Raw genomic sequence first — 24,707 nt, 5'->3', positions numbered from 1 at the left:
CAGAGAATATCAGATCCAAAACAGCTATTGGAGAGGGAAGAAATTCATATAAAAGTAAGTGGCTTAATCCTGACAAACACTGACGTTACTTACTACAAGCGTTAAATATTTTACTACTTCGTGGCAATAGTATTGAGACAGTAGTGACTGGAAGTCAAGTACGAATAACACATGAGACGTGTCACTCCACCAGTGGACTGACACATATCAAGCCCTGTTGTGTCGATTCCCTAAGGTCTCGACACAATGAGTGGCTAGGTGCACGCGAAACTAACGCAGACGGGCGTAAATTCTGAAACAGGAGACTGGATGAAAAACTATAAAGAAAAGAAGAGAGATTTTAATATACTTAACTTTAATGTAGTCTTGTTCTTGTTGAAATACATCTCTTGCATAGTAGTAAGCAATTAGCAATGATACACATGGCGCCTTGCTAGGTAGTAGCGATGGACTAGCTGAAGGCTATTTAATCTGTCTCTCGGCAAATGAGAGGAATACTTGGTAGGTCTAGTCGCAAGCTATGTCGTCCGTACAACTGGGGCGAGGTCAAGTCCGTGTCTTGTGACCTGCCATGTGGTGGCGCTAGGATTGCGATTACACAGTGGCGACACGCGGGTCCGACATGTACTACAGGACCGCGGCCGATTTAAGTTACCACCTAGCAAGTGTGGTGTCTAGCAGTGACACCACATTCCTCCCCCGCAAATCGGCGAACGGTCGTGAGATAAGGCTTCCGCCCGCCGTGGGGAGGACCCCATGTTGACGTATGCGATGAGGTGGGGAGCCTAACAACAGGCGAGGCTGTGCCACCCGCACCCGGCCATTCGGTCCGAGGGGAGCTAGGAAACGCCTGCAAACCTAGTCCAGGGTGCACGTCAACATGAGGTGTATGCGCACGTAATGAGACAGAAGGGTCGACCTCCATGTGGTCGGAGCACCCGACGGGCGAAGACGACATCTGGTCCGGAGCGGGCAAGAAGGCCATGGCGGAGGACGGCTGGTCACGGGAAGCAAGCGGCGGCGCGTGACCCAGGGAGGCGCCATGCGGTTGCAGCGAAGCGTCCGCTGCGGGCGGCGCCGGCGGCGGCTGCGGCGGCGCGACGCCATGAGGCAAAATGGAAGGCATCGTCGGTAACACCTGGGGATGAGGCGAGCCAGTAGATGGGTCCCCAAGGCGCTGACCGGACGGCTCCGTCGCTGAAAGCAGACGGGGAGCGGCAGAACCCAGGCGACGACAGAGGCGCAGCTGATTGAGATGCCGACGCACCTCACCAGAGGCCCCCAAAACCAAATACATCGCGCGGCCGAGGCAGCGAAGAATGCGCCCTGCGAGCCAACGCCGTGAACCGCGATAGTTGCGATAATAGACAACGTCGCCAGGAGCAAAAGCAGGAGACTGCCGCAGCACAGGAACCTGATGTGGCGGATGCAGCAAAGACATCAAAGTTCGATGAGAACGACCATGAAGCAACTCAGCCGGCGAGCGACCATCGCGAGGCTGAGAGCGATATGAAGACAAAAAGAGCAACAAAGCGTCCTCCCGAGAATGCGACTCTTTCAACTTCAACATCTGTGACTTGAAAGTCCGGACCAATCGTTCAGCGGCACCGTTTGACTGAGGCGAAAACGGCGCGGATGTCAGATGTTGAATACCATTGGCCTGGCAGAATGACTGAAATTCTGCGGACATGAATTGTGGGCCATTGTCGGAAACAATAGTCTGCGGAAGACCTTCAATGCAAAAGATAGCAGACAAGGCTTGGATTGTGGCAGAAGACGTCGTGGAAGACATCCGGACAACAAAAGGAAAATTACTGAAAGCATCGACCACAACCAACCATCGAGCATTCCAGAATGGACCAGCAAAATCGATGTGCAAGCGTTGCCAAGGGGAAGTGGCTTTCGGCCATGCAAAGAATTTCCGCGGCGGTGCGGATTGTTGTTCGGCACACGCCACGCAAGAGGAGCACATATTCGTAATCGCAGCATCGATTCCGAACCAAGTACAGTGCTGTCGAGCAAGTTGTTTCGTTCGCACTATACCCCAATGTCCTTGGTGAAGAAGCCGTAAGACAGAGGACTGTAACGAACGTGGGACTACGACTCGGGATTGATCATTATCGGAACGCAACAACAAAACACCACGTCGTACAAAAAGTCTCTCCTTGTGAGCAAAAAAACGGCGAACCAAAGGATCTTCGATCCGTGACTTGGACAAGGGCCATTGCGTAGCAACAAAACGCAAAACGGAAGCAAGGACAGGGTCAGCAGCTGTGGCAGTAGCTACACGACGAAAATCAATCGGAAACGATGCGACCACGTCATCGGCTTCCGAATCAATGAACATGCAAGCAAGTTCGGAAGAATCGAATGCTTTATCCTCAGCAACAGGCAAACGGGACAACGCATCAGCGTTTCCGTGCTTAGCAGTGGACCGATACAAGATATCGTAGCGGTACTGCGAGAGAAAAAGAGACCAGCGAATGAATTTCTGCGCTGTACGTGGAGGTACAGGCTTGTTCGGATGAAAAAGTGATGTCAAAGGTTTGTGGTCCGTGATGATTGTAAAGTGACGACCATACAAGAAATCGTGAAACTTTGTTACACCAAACACAAGAGCCAAAGCTTCCTTCTCTATTTGGGAATAATTTCTTTGCGCAGATGAGAGCAATTTTGACGCAAAGGCAATAGGGCGATCATGCGAACCATCTTTGTGCGCAAGCACAGCACCGATCCCGAAATCCGATGCATCGACCATCAACAAAAGGGGTTTTCGGGGATCGAATGGCGTAAGGCAAGTATTTGAAAGTAACGCCGATTTCAACTGGCGAAAGGCGCGTTCGCATTCCGTCGTCCAGACGAACGGAACACCTGTACGGCGTAAGCGATGAAGCGGAGCTGAAATAGAAGAAGCATTGCGCACAAACCGATGATAATAATTTACCTTACCCAGCACACTCTGTAGCTGTTTTAAGTTCTGCGGTGACGGCAAGTCCTGAATGGCACGAAGGTGCTCTGGACTCGGATGTATACCTTGGGCGTTAAGGACATGGCCCAGGTACGGTAAGTCACGAGCAAAAAACACACATTTGTCCTTCCTCAAGCGAAGACCATTCTGACGCAAGACCTGAAATAAGGTCCGGAGATTCTGCAAATGTTCGGCTTCTGTCTTTCCTGAGATCACAATATCGTCCAGATAGTTCGCAGCAGTAGGGACCGACGCACAAATAGTTTGTAAATATTGCTGAAATAAAGCAGGGGCGGATGCACACCCGAATGGCAGTCTTTTGAAGCGATACAAGCCAAGATGCGTGTTAACCACTAAGACGCGCTGGGATTCTTCGTCCACAGGTAGTTGCAAGTACGCATCTGCTAGGTCCAATTTTGAAAAATATTTTCCCGGGCACAGTTTGTCAAAAAGATCTTCCGGGCGGGGCAAAGGAAAAGTAGCAGTCACAAGTTGTGGATTCACAGTTGCCTTGAAGTCCACGCAAAGTCTCAATTTTCCGGAAGGTTTGGGCAAAATTACTAAGGGCGAGGCCCAGAGAGAAGCCTGCACTCGTTCAATGACACCTTGAGATTCTAATTCGGCTAATGTTCGTGCGACCTCATCACGCAATGCGTGGGGAACATTGCGCGCTCTGAAAAATTTCGGTTGCGCGTTGTCTTTCAGTTCCAAATGCGCTTCATAGTTCTTAGCGCAACCAAGGCCCGGTGCAAAAATGTCTGCAAATTCTTCACAAAGACTAGAAACGCTGGCGGAAGGCACAGTCTGATTCACTGAAAGGACCTGATTTACAATAGACATATTAAACAATTGAAACAAATCTAATCCAAACAAGTTCACTGCACTAGAGGAACGAAGAACATAAAATGACACAAGTTTTGTCTGTCCCTTGTATGTGGCAAGAAGGCTGCACTGTCCTAACACAGGTATATGCTGTCCTGAGTAACTAGTTAACGTAACATTTGCGGCACGCAATGGCGGGGCGCCCAGTTGTTTGTACGTGTCGTGATTGAGCAATGAAACTGCAGCTCCGGTGTCGAGCTGGAATGGTATCACTTTTCCTGCAAAGTCTAAGTCCACAAAAAGTTTATTGTCTTGTTGACGACAAGAGCGACTGTCACTTGCAATTTTACGGGATGTCCGGCGACGTCGACGCACACGTTGGGTGGGACGAACACAGTCACTGTTAGCTAAAGTGTCACTGGACGGGTGGGCATGAACTACATGAATGTCCATGGGCGAAGGTCCACGAGCCTGATTGTCCTGGGTTCGATTCCGGCGCGAAGCAAAGGGCCTGGAATTTGTGTGATTGTCCGATCTTAACTTTTTCTGGCAAACACTTTGTACATGTCCTTTCTTTTGACAGTAAAAGCAAATAGCTTGGCGTGACGGGCAATTTTCACGCGAATGTCTAGTTGCACACCGCGGGCAAGATTTCACTGCATTTGCTTGCTTACGCGGCGCACGTGGTTGCAAGCTAGGCGGCCGCAGCGAAGTCGGGCGCGAGGGCCGCTTAGCGCCCCGTGCAGCGGGCCCGGCGGGCCGATTAATGTGACACACTGCTGGCGAAGTTTCAAATGATGCCTGAGCAAAGTCAAGTGTGTCTTGCCTGTCCAATATGTCTATCACTTGTTGCAGGGAGGGATTAACTAGCTTCAAAATCTGTTCCTTTATGCGAACATCAGAAACGTTCTGTGCAATTGCATCACGCACCATAGTATCTGAATATGGGAGGCCACATTCACAGGCAAACGCGCAGTCTCTAGTAAGTCCTTGCAAAGTTGCTACCCACTCCCTATTAGTCTGACCGGCGGTACGTTTTGTACGAAAAAACGTATACCGTTTTGCAACAACATTAACTGTTTCTTTGAAATAGGCATCTAAAGCCGACAAAATTTCCTCGTAGGTCAGAGTTGCGACGTCGCGTCGGGGAAACAATTTCACTATCACCCGGTAGGTAGACACACCGACACAAGAAAGCAAAAACGGCTGCCGCTCTTTACCTTGAATTCCATAAGCAGTGAGGTGGAAGTTGAACTGATCGGCCCACTCAGTCCAGCTTTCGGTTGTGGCCTCAAAGGGCCTAAATGGCGGTGCGACAGCGTTGTGTGGCTGCGGTAGCGAAGAAGCGGCTGCCGCCGCATCGGTTTGCAGCGCACGTTGACCCTGGACGAGCTGTCCAAGGGCTTCCAATAACGCCTGCGTCTGCTGATTCTGCAAGCGAAAAAATTCGGACAGTACATCTGGAGAATGCGGCGAAGCCATGACACAAGCAAATTAGAGCAAGTATAACACAAAGACTGCAACGTGGGCGCGGCACCACTCCTCGGCGCCAAAATATTGTTGTGTCGATTCCCTAAGGTCTCGACACAATGAGTGGCTAGGTGCACGCGAAACTAACGCAGACGGGCGTAAATTCTGAAACAGGAGACTGGATGAAAAACTATAAAGAAAAGAAGAGAGATTTTAATATACTTAACTTTAATGTAGTCTTGTTCTTGTTGAAATACATCTCTTGCATAGTAGTAAGCAATTAGCAATGATACACATGGCGCCTTGCTAGGTAGTAGCGATGGACTAGCTGAAGGCTATTTAATCTGTCTCTCGGCAAATGAGAGGAATACTTGGTAGGTCTAGTCGCAAGCTATGTCGTCCGTACAACTGGGGCGAGGTCAAGTCCGTGTCTTGTGACCTGCCATGTGGTGGCGCTAGGATTGCGATTACACAGTGGCGACACGCGGGTCCGACATGTACTACAGGACCGCGGCCGATTTAAGTTACCACCTAGCAAGTGTGGTGTCTAGCAGTGACACCACAAGCCCATTTCACGTAGTGATAGCACAGGTCATTGATAAGACTTCATTAGAAAACATAAAATACAATTAAATAAAATTTCTAGACAACGAAGAACATTAGCCCTGTAGACATTTTGACCGTTCGCGATACAAGACGAGATTCGAGAGCTTGAAGTTGGCACTAGGTGGGTTGGTTTTCCTTAAGAATGAACAGTAGGGGAGCTTCTTAATGCATTCTGCATGTTGTGGTTCTCGTCTGCTGTGCTTGCTTAAAGGTCAGAGACTCCGACGTTTTGTACTTTTTCATCATAACAATAAGAGAAGAAGGAGACAAATGGAAATAGAATGTGCGCAGTTGATTCAGTTGCCAATCATTCTGTGGGCCGCACTCTGAATTATTGCTTAATGAAAAAGATCGCGAATGCTCCATCATTGTATGCGTGTGAATCTATCTAGAATTTTCTGACCACAAGAAAAGCTACGCCTGTTTGTACATTTAAAACTGAACGAAACATACCAGGTGGTACTGCATCTGCGATTCTCATCCCAAACTTACCAGCTATTTATGTTCTAATCATTCAGCAGTAGTAGATCTTGGAGAAAGAAATTTCTTTGCAAGATTTTAGGGGCCACTTTCAGCACAAAATACCTCACAGTCAGTGGAGTGTACGCAAGTATTGCCTGAGTCCCAGTAAAGTCTGTTTGCAGTTTCAAGAAAAATAACGTTTCCAATAATGAGACACCTTCATAGAGTTGTAGTATACACTCAGTGGTTACCAAAGTGTTTAGTATTGATCAGTTTGTGTGCTTGAGGCACATTGTTGACGGATAAAACACTGTGAAACGAGCTCCCTGCACAATGGCAACTATTCAAGCGAATGTGCACTGCTCATCACTCGTTTTTCAAACACAATCGAAACATGCAGACTCAGCGCAATTGCAGCACTAGGTGTGGAAGAGACCCCTGTCACGTCCATCAGTTCGTGCATAAAGAATTTTTGGCGACAGGGATAGCGTTCGATAAGAGGAGAAGTTAATGGCAAAGAAGGACTAAGGAAAACGTCGATGTCTAAGACAGGTATTCGGTTGTTCTCCCAGGAAGTCTGTCCGTACTGCAAACAAATACAACTACCACATTCAACAGTGCACAAAGTTCTACACGACAACTTGCGATTGGGGAAGACAACTGCTCAGCCGTCCTGATTTAGGTTTTCCGCGATTTCTCTAAACCACTTAAGACAAATCCCGGGAAGGTTCCTTCGAAAGGGCACGGCTGCTTTCCTTCTCCATGTTTCAATAATCCGAGCTTCTTTCTAATGATCTCGACGTCGATCGGACGTTCAACATTAATCTCCACAGCACCAGCTTGTGACTCTTCACTTACAGAGAACAACTGTTACAGGCACTAGATCCTATAACAAACCAAGACGCAAAGAGAGCGCAGTCAACATTATGGAACGAATGACTTAGGATGAAGCAATCCACTCCCGACTTTGATTCAGTGATGAGGCAATCTTTCAGAGAAACTGAATACACACAGTCGGAGAATATTGCGACCAGGAAATTTCCACGTGACTGCGAAACTTCAGTGAGATAGTAAAGAGGTGACAGCGTGGAGTAGGATAATGACTAATAGTATCACTACTCCACATTTTTTGGACGAGACATGAAAAACTGCAAATGCTACCCTCGATCACCTGGCGGAGTATAATCATCAACCAACCATCATTTTCGAGAAAGATTATGCACCACGAAGCTGAAGACTGCAAAGTTGTGAGTTCATAAATGAAACATCGTGAATCGAACAAAAATATGGGACATGGCTGATCTCTAGTATTGGATTACGGACGCCAGTGCCTCTGTTGATGAGTCTGCTACAGCGACCATGGAGTAGTACTGACAAGGGAACCTCCCCATCGCACCCCCCCCCCCTCAGATTTAGCTATAAGTTGGAACAGTGGATAGGCCTTGAAAAACTGAACACAGATCAATCGAGAAAACAGGAAGAAGTTGTGTGGAACTATGAAAAAAATTAGCAAAATATACGAACTGAGTAGTCCACGTGCAACATATGTAACTGTCAAGGGTGACATGCAGCCAGGAGCGCCGTAGTCTTGTGGTTAGCGTGAGTAGCTGCAGAACAAGAGGTCTACGGTTCAAGTCCGCCCCCGAGTGAAAAATTTACTTCCTTTATTTTCGCAAAGTTATGATCTGTCCGTTCGTTCATTGACGTCTCTGTTCACTGTAATAAGTTTAGTTTCTGTGTTTTGCGACCGCACCGCAAAACCGTGCGATTAGTAGACGAAAGGACGTGCCTCTCCAATGGGAACTGAAAACATTTCATCGCAATGTCATAGATCAACCGATTCCTCCACAGGAAAACACGTCTGATATATTCTATACGATATTGTTGACGGCATGTGCGTCACATGACAGTAATATGTTGTCGACCCACCTAACTTGCACGCTTGGCGAATGGGTAAAAAGATTCTTCTACCTTGCCCCATTTAGGTTTTCTTGTGGATGTGATTATCACTCCCAAAAAAGTGATCGCATCGGACGGACAGATAATAATTGTCTGAAAACAAAAAATTAAAATTTTCAGTCGCGTGAGTACTTGAACCGTGGACCACTTACTCCGGAGCTACTTACGCTAACCACAAGACCACGGCGCTCCTGGCTGCATGTTACCCTTGACAGTTACATATGTTGCACGTGGACTACTCAGTTCGTATATTTTGCTAATTTTTTTCATAGTTCCACACAACTTCTTCCTGTTTTCTCGATTGATCTGTTTTTCAAGGCCTATCCACTCTGCCAACTTATAACTAAATCTGAGGGGGGTGCGATGGGGAGGTTCCCTTGTGAGCAGCCTCTGGATGTGTACCGTACAACTAAATGTGTTTATGAGAAGCTGTATTATTTGGAGACAATATATGTAAATATATACGTGTCTTTTTGTAATAAATTCTTTGTACCTGCATTTTCATCATCCAGTGTAATAAGTTTCTATTTATAAGTGACTTAATGAGTGCCCTGTACCTTCATGGCATATATAGTGCAGGTTTCACATCTGCACACGAAACAGCTTACTTTTATTTTGAAGTAATGCTAAATCACCAGAAATGATTCACGAAATGGTGTGAAGCTTCATTCACTCTCTAAAAAATTAACAAACACTCTGTCTGGCATCAGAACCTAGGAACTTCTTTTCTAGTTTTAACATATTATTTTGTTTTTTATATTGGTAACCATACTGCCGGTAAACTGACTGAAACATCGAAAACTTAGCGAATTGCCACCAGAGTGGACTAGTCAATAACCAGAGTGATGATGTACTAAATTATTATACATAAAAATACTATTGCAGACAACTTTTGCCATCTGAAACAGTTTGCAGTAACAGTGAGAAAACACATTTTAAATAGACATTTGATATGAACAGTATCAGTGCGTGAATATCACGAATAGATTATTCAAAGGTCGTTATATGGCTAATGTCTCACTGATATTCATAAATCTGTGGAAAATAATTCAGCACAAAGAATATTCAGCCAAAGACGACTAATGCCCGTTAATGCTTTTATTGACCTTAGTCGAGTAAACTATATAGCCAGCCTCTTTAAGGATTACTGAAGCAGTAAACATACAATGCAGCTATGGCTTAATGCTAGAAACTTAATGAAGATCAAGAAAACACAGATATATTAAAGTATGTCGTTACATGAATTATAACGATCAGTCAGATTCCTTTACATCCATTGTAGAATGTTTGAGATTTTACACGTAACCCAGTGACTGATGTTTATATCACCACACGGCAAAAGGGGACTATCGTCACACCAGGTCCATCTCGCATGCAGATAGCTACAACAGAAATCAGTTCATTGATTCCTGTGGCCAGTTCATTTTAACAGCTTCCTGTTATAAACCATTTGTGGTATGCTTCCTGGATCTTGTTGCTGATCACAGTTCTCGTTCCCATGTGCAGCAGCAAATCACTTACTGCATTCAACTGTTATGGAACATACATACACCATAATTGACAGCTCAAATAATCGATATATCGTTTGTTGAAGTAATCACGTTCTGCATTGTCGTTACATGTTCTCCACTAACTACTAACCTGCTGTCACTTATCTTACTTTTTCCTTGAGTATGTAAAGTCAGAAATTGTGAGTGAAAATAAGTAATCCCTTTCAGTGTACACGTCGTGTCGTGTTTCCGTCTTGTCTTATGACTTAACTTTATTTAGGGTCTTTGGAAGTTTGAAACATAGAGTCATGTAAGAGTACTGAGTCTCTGACGCTCAACTGGACTTTTGTTGATAATGTCGGCTGTAGAATGCACGCTAGTTTGCGTAAGTCGGCTGAAAACACTCGTTATAGTACCGTGTTCAAATGAGTATATTCAAAATCGCGCCAGCTGCGAAGTGACTAGCTTAATCTCGTTTCTTCTACCAAAGCGAATTCCGCTGTTCCAGACTTTTAGACAAATGAAATTTGATCGTGGGGATGGTGTGATAAATTGCACTAATGCGTATGTGTAGCATCGTTGCGTCTCTCATTCGTGACCGACGATTTGGTGAACAAGGTTGAAGAAATCATTCGTAGCGACAGTGGATTGTCTTGGACGAGATAAACGCAGTGTTTTCTGAAATCTGTAGAGCTCTTCTGTATAAAATCATTAATAAAACGCTTGGTTTTCGGAATTTCTGTGCGAGATTGGCGCGGTACATGGGTGGCCTATTATATCTCTGAGACGAAAACATAATTAATGCATCGGCGACATCTCTCCTCACCATCAGTGAAAAAATTCAAATCCGTTGTTTCGGACCCAAAAATCTGTCTTTCTGTCTTCTGGGACCTTAAATGAATTCTCCTGGGAGTAACAATGAAAGCTGCACGGTTCTGTAAAACCCTTAAACAGCTACGGAGCGCGATAAAGAAAACAGGAAGAGAAACGACGACGAAAGGAATGTGCTTGTTGCATGCCGCGCGTCCCCGTCAGCCAACGCAACAAAGTAACACTTGGATTCATTCAGCTTGGATGTAACAAACCACCACGCTGACAACCTAGAGCATTGATCTGGCACCTTCATACTTTTATTCCTTCACCTCTGTAAAATTGTTTATGGTTGGGAAAAGGTTTTCTCCCATCGATGACGTCCAGAGTTCCGGCAAACAAAGGGTCAAAAAGGTGGCTGGGAGATTTGCTTGCCAAAACTATCAGAAAGCACACTCGTGGTTCATAAAATGCACTGAGAGTCTAGAGTCATTGTTTACTTACATCTGCAAATTTGTGAATTTTTCGTAAATATATTGCCGTTTTGTTCCTAAAGCTACTGCATACTCTTAATTTCTGGACAGTACTCGTATCTTTAGACGGCTCTTTCAAAATTTCTATCCACAGTTTTAGCCTTCCTTTGTACAGTGATGGAACATTGAGCTCAATAATATGGAAGAGAGAAACATCACAAACCCATCTATCTGCTATCCATAAAGGAAGTCTGACGTTACCCTTCTTCACTACTTTCGTGCTTGGTTCTCAGTGCCAAAGGTCTGCAGTTACTACATCAGACAGTGTTCTGTATACAATGAGGAACATGTATGGTTGTTTTTACAAGATGGTTTCAGGCGAATAATTACCTCCATGTGATACGGCGGAAGCTTTTAGGAGGAATGCTCAACATGGATTCAACTGCAATTTCGGTTGCTTTGAAACACTCGAAACCAACAAAGAAATAATAACACGATAGAATCTGCCATCACGTCATTCCAGATGAAAGTGGGTAGTATCATTGGGAAAAACCAGAAGATAAAGCCGAACTAATGCCTTTGTCCAAGGCCAATTTCAGATAAGCAAGTAGATTGCAGTTCGAAATCGTGAATGAGTTAAGATTTTATTCATTCGGTCTTTTTAACTTATTGTATCGACAATGTGGGTTTAAGAAACCACTCCGCACGAACGGCCCAAGAATCACTTTATAAGATGACAGTGTTACCGAGAAGATACAGGTAATTATCACAACATTATAAGTCATCGGAGATCGTGCGATGCAGAATATGACTTTGAGGACTGTGTGAGTCCAGATTCGTAAAGCAATGCAGGACAAATTAGAATAACAGGAGCAAAGACTTAATTACGTCCAAGTTGGCTGATACGCATACGTAAGTTCACGGAAAAATTCGTCTGACGGCGCCACAACAGTGGTAGCTACCAGCATAGTTTGTCGCTTTGTCATTTAGAAATACGCTATGTAGGGCAACAATATTGCCAATATTGTCTAAACTTACTAATACTTTGAAAACTGAGTAAAAAAGTCTAGGTCTGACAGTGAAGTACTACGTTTCCAAGGCAGAAATGCACTTACTTTCAGACACAGTCCGCGCCGTATTTTGCCAAGTGTTTATCCCTGGTGTATGGCTCTGGAAGGTCTGCAAAACACCCGTTTATAGCTGTCATGATCTCTTGGAGCACACGTCCCAGTCAGAAACTTCTTTGGACGTAGAAACTGATGGAATTCGGAGTTATGAATACTGGTGAATAGAATGAATTTTACAACAATTTATACTCATGTTCCTGTATGCAAAGTACCTCTTTAAGCTAGTACATTATCCTAATTTTTTTCGCATTTGTTACACATTTTTCTCATCCTGCTGGCTCACAAAACTTGCATCGTATTTATCAATAATTGGAAAGGAATCAGTTATTGTGAAGTATACTCGAAAGTAAACACCAGGAAATAATTTTCATTAATGTCAACGCAGTCTCCGAAAGCTATCAAGAGCTTTTCTCCTTTGAAAATTTATGCGTTTACTTGACTATTTCACAATCAAACGCGCTACAAATGAATTCCAGAAACTCCCACCCAACATGAAAGCACCTGTAACTCTTAGGTTCTGCCTGAGTTCTGAGGCCACTTGAGTCGTATTAGTTTTTGGATCTTTCTTACATTTCTCTTCAGTGTTGTGTCGGCACCTTCGTCAAAAAAAGTAAGATTGAATAAGTATTAAGTTGGCGAATAAGTTGTATAGTTTTTGTTTTTTATATTGGTATTCCGGTTGCTATGGGTTTACTTATCGATTGTCATATTTTATTTGTATTTCACTGTTGCTGTTTGAGCTTACATTTTCATGTGGAGATAGTGACTGGAGCTGTGAACGATAGAAAATGGACTGCCAAGTGGAGAAATCGGAAAATTCCAACCATCTTCTTTTGTTTGACTTCATTGTAGGGGCGACAGTAGCAGAGGCAGCCAATAACATATGCGCCATGTATGGGGATAATGCCATTGGACAAAGCATGGCAAGAAAACGGTTTTTTATTTTAAGGACGATCGTTTCGACATTACTGAATCCCCGCGTTCAGAAACACCCTCGGCTTCCCCCGTCGGAGGTTCGAGTCCTCCGTGTGTGTCGTCCTTAGAGTAAGTTAGTTTAAGTTAGATTAAGTAGTGTGTAAGCTTGAGGCCGATAACCTCAGAAGTTTGGTCCCATAAGACCTTACCACAAATTTCCAAATTTTCAGAAATCTCTTCGCGGTTTGACGTTGATCGTTTCACAGCATTAATCCACAACGATCCACGTCAGTGTCCTAGAGAACTGGCAAATGTGATGAACTGTCATCATTCCATCACCGTGCGACATTTTCGTGCAATGGGAAAGAGTCAAAAATCGGGCGTATGGGTACCGCTCGTTATCAATCGGTTCGTGAACAACATCGTTCCTAGTGACAAGAAATGGTGTCTTTATGCTAGCCTAAATAAAAGAAATAAATAACCAAAGCAAGGCAGCCACTTCCGTAAAAAGACCTGCACACATCCTCAAAAGATAATGTTATGCATCTGGTGTAGCAGCGACGCTGAGGGCTACTACGCATTGGTTCTCCGAGGTGTAATCGTCACTGCTGATATTTACCGTCAACATCTGAGACGTCTTAAAGACGCAGTCCAAGAGCAACGATCAGGGAGACAACCAGACAGAAGTGATGCTACTCTACGATAATACCCACCCACATTCTGTTAGACTGACAAAAACCGCTCGCTATACAGGTGTTGGGCTGGGATGTCATCCAACACCCACCTTATTCACGTGATCTTACACCCTCTATTTTCTCCTCTTCCGCTCTCTATCGAACAGCCTTCAAGGAACTTCCTTTCCGGATCACAGTGCGCTCTAAACATGGCTCGACGAGTTCTTTGTCTCAAAACCACGTGATTTCCACTGTCGAATCGAAAGTTTACGCCAGCGTTGGCAGGCTGTTGTAGATAGTGAAGGATAATATGCATAGAGTAAATATCTCTGGAGTGAGCATTGCGTTCTGCGCATGTTGTCAACATTAAACCAGGATTGTCACGTGATCTCGGGACTTCGCTGTGCCTGTGTGCTTTCTGCAGCGTTTGAAGTTTATAATACCAAGAGTTTTTGTTGTGTTTCACCGTTTGTTGAAAGTGTAATAGCGATGGTGAATTATGTTGTTGCTACGGATGGAAAGAAAAATATGTGAAAGGAGGGATAGTAACTTTTCATGGGTACATTCCATATAGCTCTATAGCTCTAATTATAGGTTTCATTTTAGTAAGAGACACTGTATACGTTTAAAAATTTCGAGACGCATTATAATTAAGACTTGATTCTGTAGACCTATTTTTCTACGATTTTATGACTATATAATAGATATTACGGCTCGTACAAAAGCTTACAAACAATCGCTTCCTCTCGTAAATTTGCTAGTGGAGCAGGAAAGGGAAAGGTTAGTTGTTTCAGTAAATACTATCCTCCATGCATTTATCAGTGACTTGTCAATTATGTATATAGGTTACTCCGTCTACGATTTATTTAATGAACTGGGAGCAAGTACTTAAAATGCGTTAAATAAATACCTCAAAGTGCCACCAGTAAGAAAAATTGTGCTTTAGGTCGCAAAAACGAGAAAATAAATACGCAGAAATACAAGAAAAAAGGACGAATTAGCAGGGATATAATCGCTAATGTGTGGTAAATTCCGTGTTTTTCGGACACTTGCGAAAGTACTAACGTACTGTCAAGTCGTTTTGCAGGACTATCACTGCAAAAATGTACTTCAGGCTCTGTAATACTATAAAGTGCGGTATCACACCAAAAACTACCAAAAATCGAGTGCATCTGAACTGTGACATCTATCGCAAAGAAGCTGAATGTAATATCACTTGCCCTTAAAAGTTACGTAGCTGGTTTATTCCCGGTATCAAATGGATACTGTTAAAATATCTTCGCAACATATATAAATAATCCACGACACTTACGAAAAGAATCCGTCTGTACTAGGGATGTAGTGACATTCTAAATATACAGGGCGCTATACGAACACACACACACGACGTCCCGAGATCACGTGACCAGGCCGGCAATGTATGTTGACAACACAAAATCTGTTCTGCGCATGTGAGTGCTCACTCCAGAGATATTTACTCTATGATAATATGTTATTGATGACTTACGTCTCTGTTAAGCGTATCTGTTGCGTTTGTTAAACTTGTGGGAAAAACGCTACGAACTATGCACCAACTTAATTATTGGTCCCTTACATCCCTTTTTAGGCTGGCGTCACTTCTACTTTCTGATTTTATGAGCCAGGCTGACTACTTTACGACATTAACGGGCATCTATGTGTTTGTCTGGCCTGGCAACGGCCAGGAGATATTCTGCTTAGTATAATAAGTGCAGACTGATCATTTCCCTTAGCACACAGCCGAATAGACAGTTTGCTGTTTAACCTTCAGTTGCGACAGATTAAACTCTGGTTACGGTCACTGAAAGTGGAAAGGACTTTGATAAATTTTCGTTTCCTGAACCATGTTACGGGAGCTTTGGCTCTAAATGTCGTTTATTCAGTAGCTTCACTCAGGATCATAAGTTTATGCTTCCGTTAGAATTTATTATGCTTCACTTTGTTTTGAATTTCGCACAAATCTAACGATAGGTTTTGATCTTGCTTCGGACGTATACTCAAATTTGGGTAGGATTTTTCGGAAAATTTCTTCAGCGTAGGGCAGGATTAGTCGTGAATCAACCACCGCCAACCAAGTCTGTAGGCACGGACCCGCTGTGCAGAACGCACGTCGACCAAGTACAGTCGTCGCGGCCACAGCGCCGCAGTACAGTCACTCGCTACGGTAAAGTATCGCTCAGCCTCGGCATGGTAGTGAAGTCAGGTGGCATGACCCTCTGACTAACTTATTTTCTGTTCGGTAGTTTTTCTTTCCTCTTTAATGTATGATCAGTTTTTCGTGAACACCTGCAATGGACATTTACTGTTATTCGGGATTTCTACTTCCCCTTTTTCCGGATCCAAACACACGTCAACTAGCTCAATTAAATTCATTCTTGTTTTTCCAATGGAACTCACGGTTCAAATTTAGTGTGATCAGCAGTTGCTTGAACCATGGTCAGTCTCAATTTTTATGGGGTGAAAATAAATGGTATTCATTGAACGTAGCATATTTGTTCCAAGTTGAACTTTCTATTTTATGAATGCAAATTGAAAGAAGTACTAAATTTAAATCTGTGTAAGTCAGATGCGTTATTAAGAAGTTTCAATTTCAAATCATGTAAGTCAGATGCTGTATTGCCAATAGTCAGGATGAGAACTAATTTGTGCTAAATACCATACCTTAAATTAAATGTCACAGGGTCAGATTCATTCCTTCAGATGCAATTTACGCTAGATCCTTGCTTGGGTTTATCACACTTCCAGCTTGGGAACAGCACTGTGCCACTTCACATATGAATACAAGAGTCAGAGGACAGTTAAATAATAACTCCAACTGGTATATCGCAAGTGATAAAAACAAGTTGTCCTCAGTTCCTCATTTAATAAAACACTACTGCAGGATTCTGTCACAACTTCAAATGCATTAGCATGTTAGTGAGGTGACATTGTATGAAATTTGCTGTGTTTTGTCTAAGTAAACTACTTTCACCACGGCCACAAGAGAAATGAGAAATGCAGGCGTTACTCTTTACTTGCCACTGATTACGTTTCTCTGATGAAGAAAATGGGTAAGAAGTCCTTCTGATGTAATTTCGACATTATGCTGTTGTACCACACTGGACTTTTAATACTCAACAGTGGGGCGGGGGGGGGGGGGGGGGGGTGGAACCTGTGGGCGTTTTTATTTGTATAGTTAAGTGATCAGGGAAATATTAAAACAATTGTGCCTATCCATACTTAAACTGATTTCCTAAATGCGTTCATGTCAGACATCACTTGAAAAGTTACAGATATAATCTATTTTCTTCTTGATGTGTTGTCAAAACTGGTTCAGTGTGTTTTAACAAAGACAAATGTGCTCATTTTTTACCCTTATAGTAGTTCGTTTACACATCATGAAGCTGATGAATGGAGTAACTGGATATGAAAGAGTCAAATTTTTTACCGAATAGTTTCTTAAAACTTATGTGAGAAAGGTTCAGAACAGCCGGTATGCCCATACTGCAATCTCCCTGTGTAATGCATCCGCCACCTACCACACCAATGGGGCCAAGCAGTGTTTCACTGACTGGTTAGCTGGCCGGCACATGTCTGCTACGATTGGTGCTGGCAATTGGTTGTCACTGTGTGCTGTCTCACTAGATGGCACTGGGATATACTTCACTCTGGTTTAAGCTACCTCACAAGTGCCCACGCTATGCCGATAACCTGCTTTCTTTCTGGGTGCATCCTTAGACTGGGCTCACTTTGACATCGAAAATGGTCGCCAGATAACGTCGTCAGAGGTTCCCGATAATATCAGTCAACAGCTTGGTCACAGTGCATCATATATCCTTCATCAGTTTTTGGCGGTATGACGGTTAGAATCTGTTCTATTCTCTACCTGTTTTATCCTCTTGGGATGAATGGTTATCAAAATATCTCTGTGATTCAAAACGACTGCTGAATTTTGGTTACTGTTATTAAAATTACGCTGAATGCGTGAAAAAGCAATATCTGTATGGAAAAGAATGTGGTGAGTGCCTAAACTAGTAACATAGCTGTACCACTCTGAGGCTAGACTGCATTGTTGCTAGATTTCCTATGCATACTTCCTTTCCCGTCCTTTCTAGTCACTCACACAGCCCTTCTGATATCCACAGCCCACGTGACCCAAGTTAAAATGGCAGGAAATTCAAGACTTTCTTAGGTTTAAAACGATATCAGTTGTACAGTGGCCCACACATACACCCTTCAGGGGAAACGGAAACTGAACCATCGAAGCACACTTGTACTGTGGGTAAACTTTTATACATAGCTCAGGAAAAAAAGCTCTGGTTATTTGCTAGTAGAATCATTTCCACGGAAAAAATATGAAACTCAGATGACAAAAAAAAACGACATTTTTACGAGATTAGTGGTCTGTGATACAGACATGTGCAGCATTTTGAACAAAAAACTATCAGCAGTGATATACATAGCACTCTTAACATCTTCCAATGTGCAGAAAATAAACACACCAGCGGAGGGCGTTGTCTGCAGTCCAGGAGAGCGAGCCATCCCTTGGTAAACACACTGCGAAGACTTGAGTAATATGGTCCAACTCAACAAACTGTCTGACGACCGCAGGGCGCTAGCAGCGTTATTTACAGTTATCTGTACACTATGCTTGCTGATGCAAGCCTCTAAACGCTCTTTGGTATACGCATTCGTCTGCACCTCTTCATACACTGCGAAATAGAATTAAAATGTCACTTTTCCGAAATCCCGAATTTGTCTCCCATTGTAATGCATAATGAAACTCGGTTCAAATGTGCCTACAACCTTTCTCTGCTATGGTCACCCTCGGGCTGAACCACACTTCAAACGGAACGATGTTGACACATTAGATCAGAAGTTCATACGAGCAGTAAAGTGTCATATTGCCACCATTGGCACCAAATTTCACCATTGTTCTGCCCAAAGCCACCATGGACGTGCCACACGAAGCGAAGGTCGTCACAGCCCCTCTTACCAACATTTCACCCCTTCTTCTAACGCCTCTGTAATGGAGATCTGAATGGCGGCGTCCTGTGTTGAAATCACGCATTTTTCTTATGACTGGCCAAGGAAAACATTTCATACACACCAACGCTCAGAATCGACACGAAAAGACCTTAGGAGGCGTCATAAAGGGCGTCAACGAACCCGCCCCTTTTCTTGGGGCATTGATTTCCACACATTTCGCGGTCGAAAACAATTCACTGTGCGATGAGCAACATAATGACGTTCTTGACAACCTTTGACATTTTTGACACCCTTCTCTGAGGTTTTTGTGGGGCTGTATCCTCAATGAACGTGATTCCACCCATTTGAAGTGCAGCATGACCGAAAATTTTGCTCTCGTGTACAGGTTTGAACCACTAGGGACAGTTCAAAACCATTCGACGAAATTTGAACATGATCTGCCAGGATGCTTGTGCTTTTCTGCTCATCTGTTTCGTGTCTTCCTGTAGCGCAATCACGGAGGATGCGACATTGACATAAGCGTGAATAAATGGAAACGGCTTCCTCTAAGACCACCTCCCCCAGTATGGCAAAACCCTCGATGGCCACACACCATCCTTACAGAGAATTTTAAAAATGCACCTGTACAGACACAATCTATGAAGTAATCGAAGGCGCCTGCATGCATTCAACCTCTTGATACCCCTCCGATTCCAGCTGCATCCAACCTCATAATCACATCCTCTATTACTTCCTCAACCATGTCGACTTTATCTTTTCCACCTATTTAATTGTTGAAACTTCCTGGCAGATTAAAACTGTGTGCCGGACCGAGACTCGAACTCGGGACCTTTGCCTGTCGGGGCAAGTGCTCTACCAACTCAGCTACCCAAGCACGACTCACGCCGCGTCCTCACGGCTTTACTTCCGCCAGTACCTCGTCTCCTACCTTCCAAACTTTACAGAAGCTCTCCTGCGAACCTTGCAGAACTAGCACTCCTCAAAGAAAGGATATTGCGGAGACATGGCCTAGTTGTTTCCAGAGGATGTTTCCAGAATAAAATTTTCACTCTGCAGCGGAGTGTGCGCTGATATGAAACTTCCTGGCAGATTAAAACTGTGTGCCGGACTGAGTTTATTGTTGTTGACTTCAAAACCCGTGGTAGATACCCTGCAGAACTCCAGCAGTGACGACAGTTTACAGGTTACTAACTCCATATGACATTGTCCCCATCCCACAGGACGCCTTTCCTGAAAGCAACAACACTCCAGATGTCCTAGTATCGCATAACAAAATGGTTCAAATGGCTCTGAGCACTATGCGACTTAACTTCTGAGGTCATCAGTCGCCTAGAACTTAGAACTAATTAAACCTAACTAACCTAAGGACATCACACACATCCATGCCCGAGGCAGGATTCGAACCAGCGACCGTAGCGGTCGCTCGGCTCCAGACTGTAGCGCCTAGAACCGCACGGCCACTCCGGCCGGCCGTATCGCATAACAACATTAAATGACTCACTGCAGAAATTCTCAATCGAGTGGGAAGTCGCCGCCTACCAGTGCTCCTCACCATCTCCTGCACACTACTTTATACCCATACACCCCTGATCCCAATATCCATTCAAAAGATATTGAAGACTACTCCTATGCCAACTGGAATGCTTATAGGGAATCTATAGACATGCAGATTCGAAGTCATCCCCTAAGGCTCCAGCAACCTGATGATATTCCCATCTCACGGCCTTACTGCAACAAACCTTGTCAGAAGCTATATCAGACCACATACCTATCCACACCTTATACCTTCATCACGACAATCTTCCCCCGCAAGCTCAACTTCTTTTCTGACAATCTCGTCACTTAGAGAGCTCCCTCCTGTTGACTCATGAATGGGAAACACTCACACACTATGGGCAAATAAAGAGACAGATCAGGAATTTTTCTAAATGCTAAACATCGCCAGTATTGGCACCAGACATGCACCAGACTGAATGCCACACTCCCCAGTAACTCTTCCATGTACTTAAAAGCATTCCACAGACTCACTAGAAGTTATATCGTTCCCCACTAACACTCCTCCATACCACCTATCCCTTACCTAACAAACTGAGTTACGGTGACCTGAATCCTGTCTGTCTTACATCTACTTAGTCCCTGACAAACTGGACTTCGACTGCTCCCTCTTCCTTTATCATCCATGAATGTGTCAATACCACTGTCCCACGCCTTGCTCAGAGCTTCCAGTTCTCTACCAACATAATACAAACAGAATTATCACTCATCATACCTCATGACATAAAATAAGTACTTCACAAAAAATATAACATATCCCCTTGTCACGACAGCATTGCCTATGTACACCTTAGAGAATACTCCCTGCACTTTCTAGTCGTCCTCGCAACCTTTTATACTATGTCCTTATGCTACAGTTCCTATACTAATCTGTGGAAAACCCAATAAAGCCTACTTACCCACAAACTACTCAGTTTCCCTACTGATACTTCCTCTTACCAGCCCATCTGCCTCACCTCAGCATTTAGCAAGATCTTCTAATCCATTCTCTCCTGGTACGGCCATCAACACCACTTACCTCCCACTGACAGTGTGGCTTCTGTCCCACCTTCTCCTCTGATGACCAGTTCCTGCATCTCACCTATTTCCTTGCCCATCAGCTCAACACCACAAATCCACTATTTTGGCTCCCTCAAACAGGAGCCTGCTTTGGTATTTTGGGATTTGGTATTTTGGGCTCCTTTTCAAACTGGAGAAAGCCAATGACATGTATGGCATTTCGTTCTTCTCTTCAATCTCCATGCTTATCCACTTCCAGTTAATCAGTCCACCTGATTGCATCTTTCCTCGATATTCGTGCATCCATCATCACTGTTAACAGCAACAATAACCATATCTTCCATCCAACTGCAGGCGTGGCCAGTGCTTCGTCCTCTCTCCTCTCCTTATCACGTCTACACTGCCAATTTGTCCAAGCTGCCTACACTCTTCGACCTCCTTCAATATATTGATGACACCGCATTCCTCGCCCTCTATCCTACACTTCAGATATCCCAAAGATCTCTCCAAATCCACCTCAATCAGTGTACCTTATGCTCTAACCAATGGCTTCTCAAGAGCAACCCTTCCAAAACCCAGGCAATAATTATAGAACTGATCACTCACACCTTCTGCTTCAATGAAATCTGTACTATACAGTTAACTAATGGATTAAAATATCTTGGACAAACTATCGACCAGCAACTAACATAGAAACTGTGCTCCCTACTGAACATACAGCAGGAAGCTCACAATAGACTTCAGCCACTAAAACTACTAACACATCAAACTAGGGGACTATACCCTTCCACTCTTTTCCATACCTATAAAAACTTGATACGACCTATTCTCTCCTATGCTAACGTGGCAGGGATATCTGCCCTGTCTCAGTTCTGTTAAGTCCCTCCAGATCCTTGAACACCATGAACTCTGCCTCGCTTTCTGCATCTGTTTACTTTCTCCCAACCGGATACTTTACCAACTCATCAAATTTCCACCCTCTTCATTCACACTGGACACCTACGAACAATCTACAGCATCAACAAACTTCACTACAATAATCCTGTTGTTTCCCCCCTACTCTTCAATCCTACTGTGCCCCTGTGCTTCGACTTACTCATTCCACAAACGCTACACTTCACATCCTTCACATGCTCTCCCAGCGAAATTTCAACCATGTCCCTCTCCCAGACCATGATCTTCGTCCCATCATTTACCCATCCTATCAACAATAAGTCAACCCCCACTCATTCCAGCTCATCGGGGCTTCCTTCTCCTTCCCTCCTCATATCTCGCTACCGCTCTTACCCTTCCTCCTTCCTTCCATACCCACTTTTCCCCTTCAAATTGTGGCCTTACCAATACCACAAACTACTCCTCCACTCTTGTTTCCCACTCCCTCTCAATTCATACTACACATCAGTTCTCCATTCTTATACCCTCTCCCTCCTACCCTCTTGAATGTTCAGCTTTTTCTCCTTCAACAACAGACAACCTTCCACACCACAAGCAGGTCCTTCAAGTTTTAGTAACAGTGAAGTGCTGTATATGTTAGTGTTGTTTTGTTTTTCGTTAGCTTTGCTTATCGCTTTGATGAGAAGCGGGCTGAATCTACTACTGATATCCAATCTCCCCCCCCCCCCCCACTCGTATGTAGCGAAGGGTATAAAATAACAATAGAAAAAGCTAGCTGTACAGCAACGAACGCTCGCTTTTTTTTATATAAGACAGTAGTTTGCTGTAAGTAACACTCATTTTTTTCTATACATGCGAAGTAAATGCGTCGTCAGTCATACAGAGGCATGAAGCATTCATTGACAGAGCGCGCTTTCAGGATGAATAACGAGCAATCAAATTCTTTGTCTTCCTGGAAATGTGAAATGTTTTTGTGGGCATAACAGAACTGTCGGAGTGGTACTTCTGTTTGCTAGCAATGTGCGACATATACAGTATAACGCATACATATAACAAACCACTCAATTTTGCATTGCAATCAGTCATTTTTTTCCCGAAATTAGCAAATATTATACTGAAATCAACGAATTCTCCGCTTATATTAGCGAATTTTTGCACCAAACTTGCTGCCCCACCGTTGGACATGTACAGCGAAGAATCAAATGTACTCATAATTATACTTTCAGTTTTAAACTCAGCAAGTAACATATGATAGTAACCACGTCACAGAACATTTACTTCTAAGGGTTCCAGTTTCATTCTGTGTCTTACGTTATAACCATGACGTCGGGGTTTCTAAATAATGGATGTGTGCTCCCCTCAACACGGGCATCCAATAAGTGATGCAATACTTCTCGGCAAGTTTCAGTTGAAAAAATGCCAAATTCGTTGTGAGACATCGTGGAGTATTTTTTGTCGAACATCGCCACAGACGATGAAACATGCATTCAACCCTTAGAACCGCAAGCAAAACACCACCACTTCTCCACCGAAGAAAAGTTCAATGCCGCACCCTCAGCCAGTAAAATCATGGCGACTATCTTCTGGGACTTTGAAGAGTTCCTTCTGTTGATATCCTCCCTCATGCTGCAACCATCATCTCTGAAGCATATCATGATACCTTCAGGAAACTGAAGAAACGACTTCAGTGTGTTCGTCGCCACAAAAATGCAAACAAACTTTTCTCCATGAAAACCCAAGGCTTCACACAAATCTAAGCACCAGAGAGAAGCATACAAAACTACAGTGGACTGCTCTTCGTCATCCAACCTACAGCCCGGATCTCGCACCTCTCCATTTCAATTTGTTTGGCCCAATTAGGCATGCATTCCATGAGAAGCAGTATGTGGATGACGGGGAGGTTATTAATGCAGCAAGACGTTAGCTCTGACGTCGACCATTACAGTGGCACCATGTGGGCATAAAAGCCCTCCCAGGCAGATGGCATAAGGCCGCCGCATTCAACGGAAAGCATGTTGGAAAATAAAGTTCTGTAGGAAAAGGTGTGGGGAATATATGGTGCATTGTACCCCTGAATAAAACTAACCTGCTTACAGGAAAAATAAATGTTGTACTTCTTATTGAACGCCCAAGGTTGCGAGTATTGGTGGATAAGCGTTGAAACAACCACTCGTATCTACTTGAAGGACTTCTATAAGCCTGCTACACTATGAGGCATTGAAATATATTTGACTGTAGTTAGATTTCGAAATATCTGCGACAATCATCGAACTTAGAACTACTCAGATTCGTGGGCACTTCGGAACTCCAGAACGACCAACGACGTGTGTGATGTCGAAAAGCAAAGTCGTATTCCATGTGGGCAAAAAGGATGATGGAGACATCATCTCTCTCTGGAAGGACATGGCCACTCGTTAGCGGCAAAGTGGCTAACTGCCGCCATCTGTAACCGTTGTAATAATGAGATCAGTAGAATGGAATATTGGGGGATTATCCCT

This window comes from Schistocerca nitens, chromosome 1 (genome assembly GCF_023898315.1).
Source record: "Schistocerca nitens isolate TAMUIC-IGC-003100 chromosome 1, iqSchNite1.1, whole genome shotgun sequence".
NCBI classification, from domain to species: domain Eukaryota; kingdom Metazoa; phylum Arthropoda; class Insecta; order Orthoptera; family Acrididae; genus Schistocerca; species Schistocerca nitens.
Note: the sequence above shows the minus strand (reverse complement) of the source record.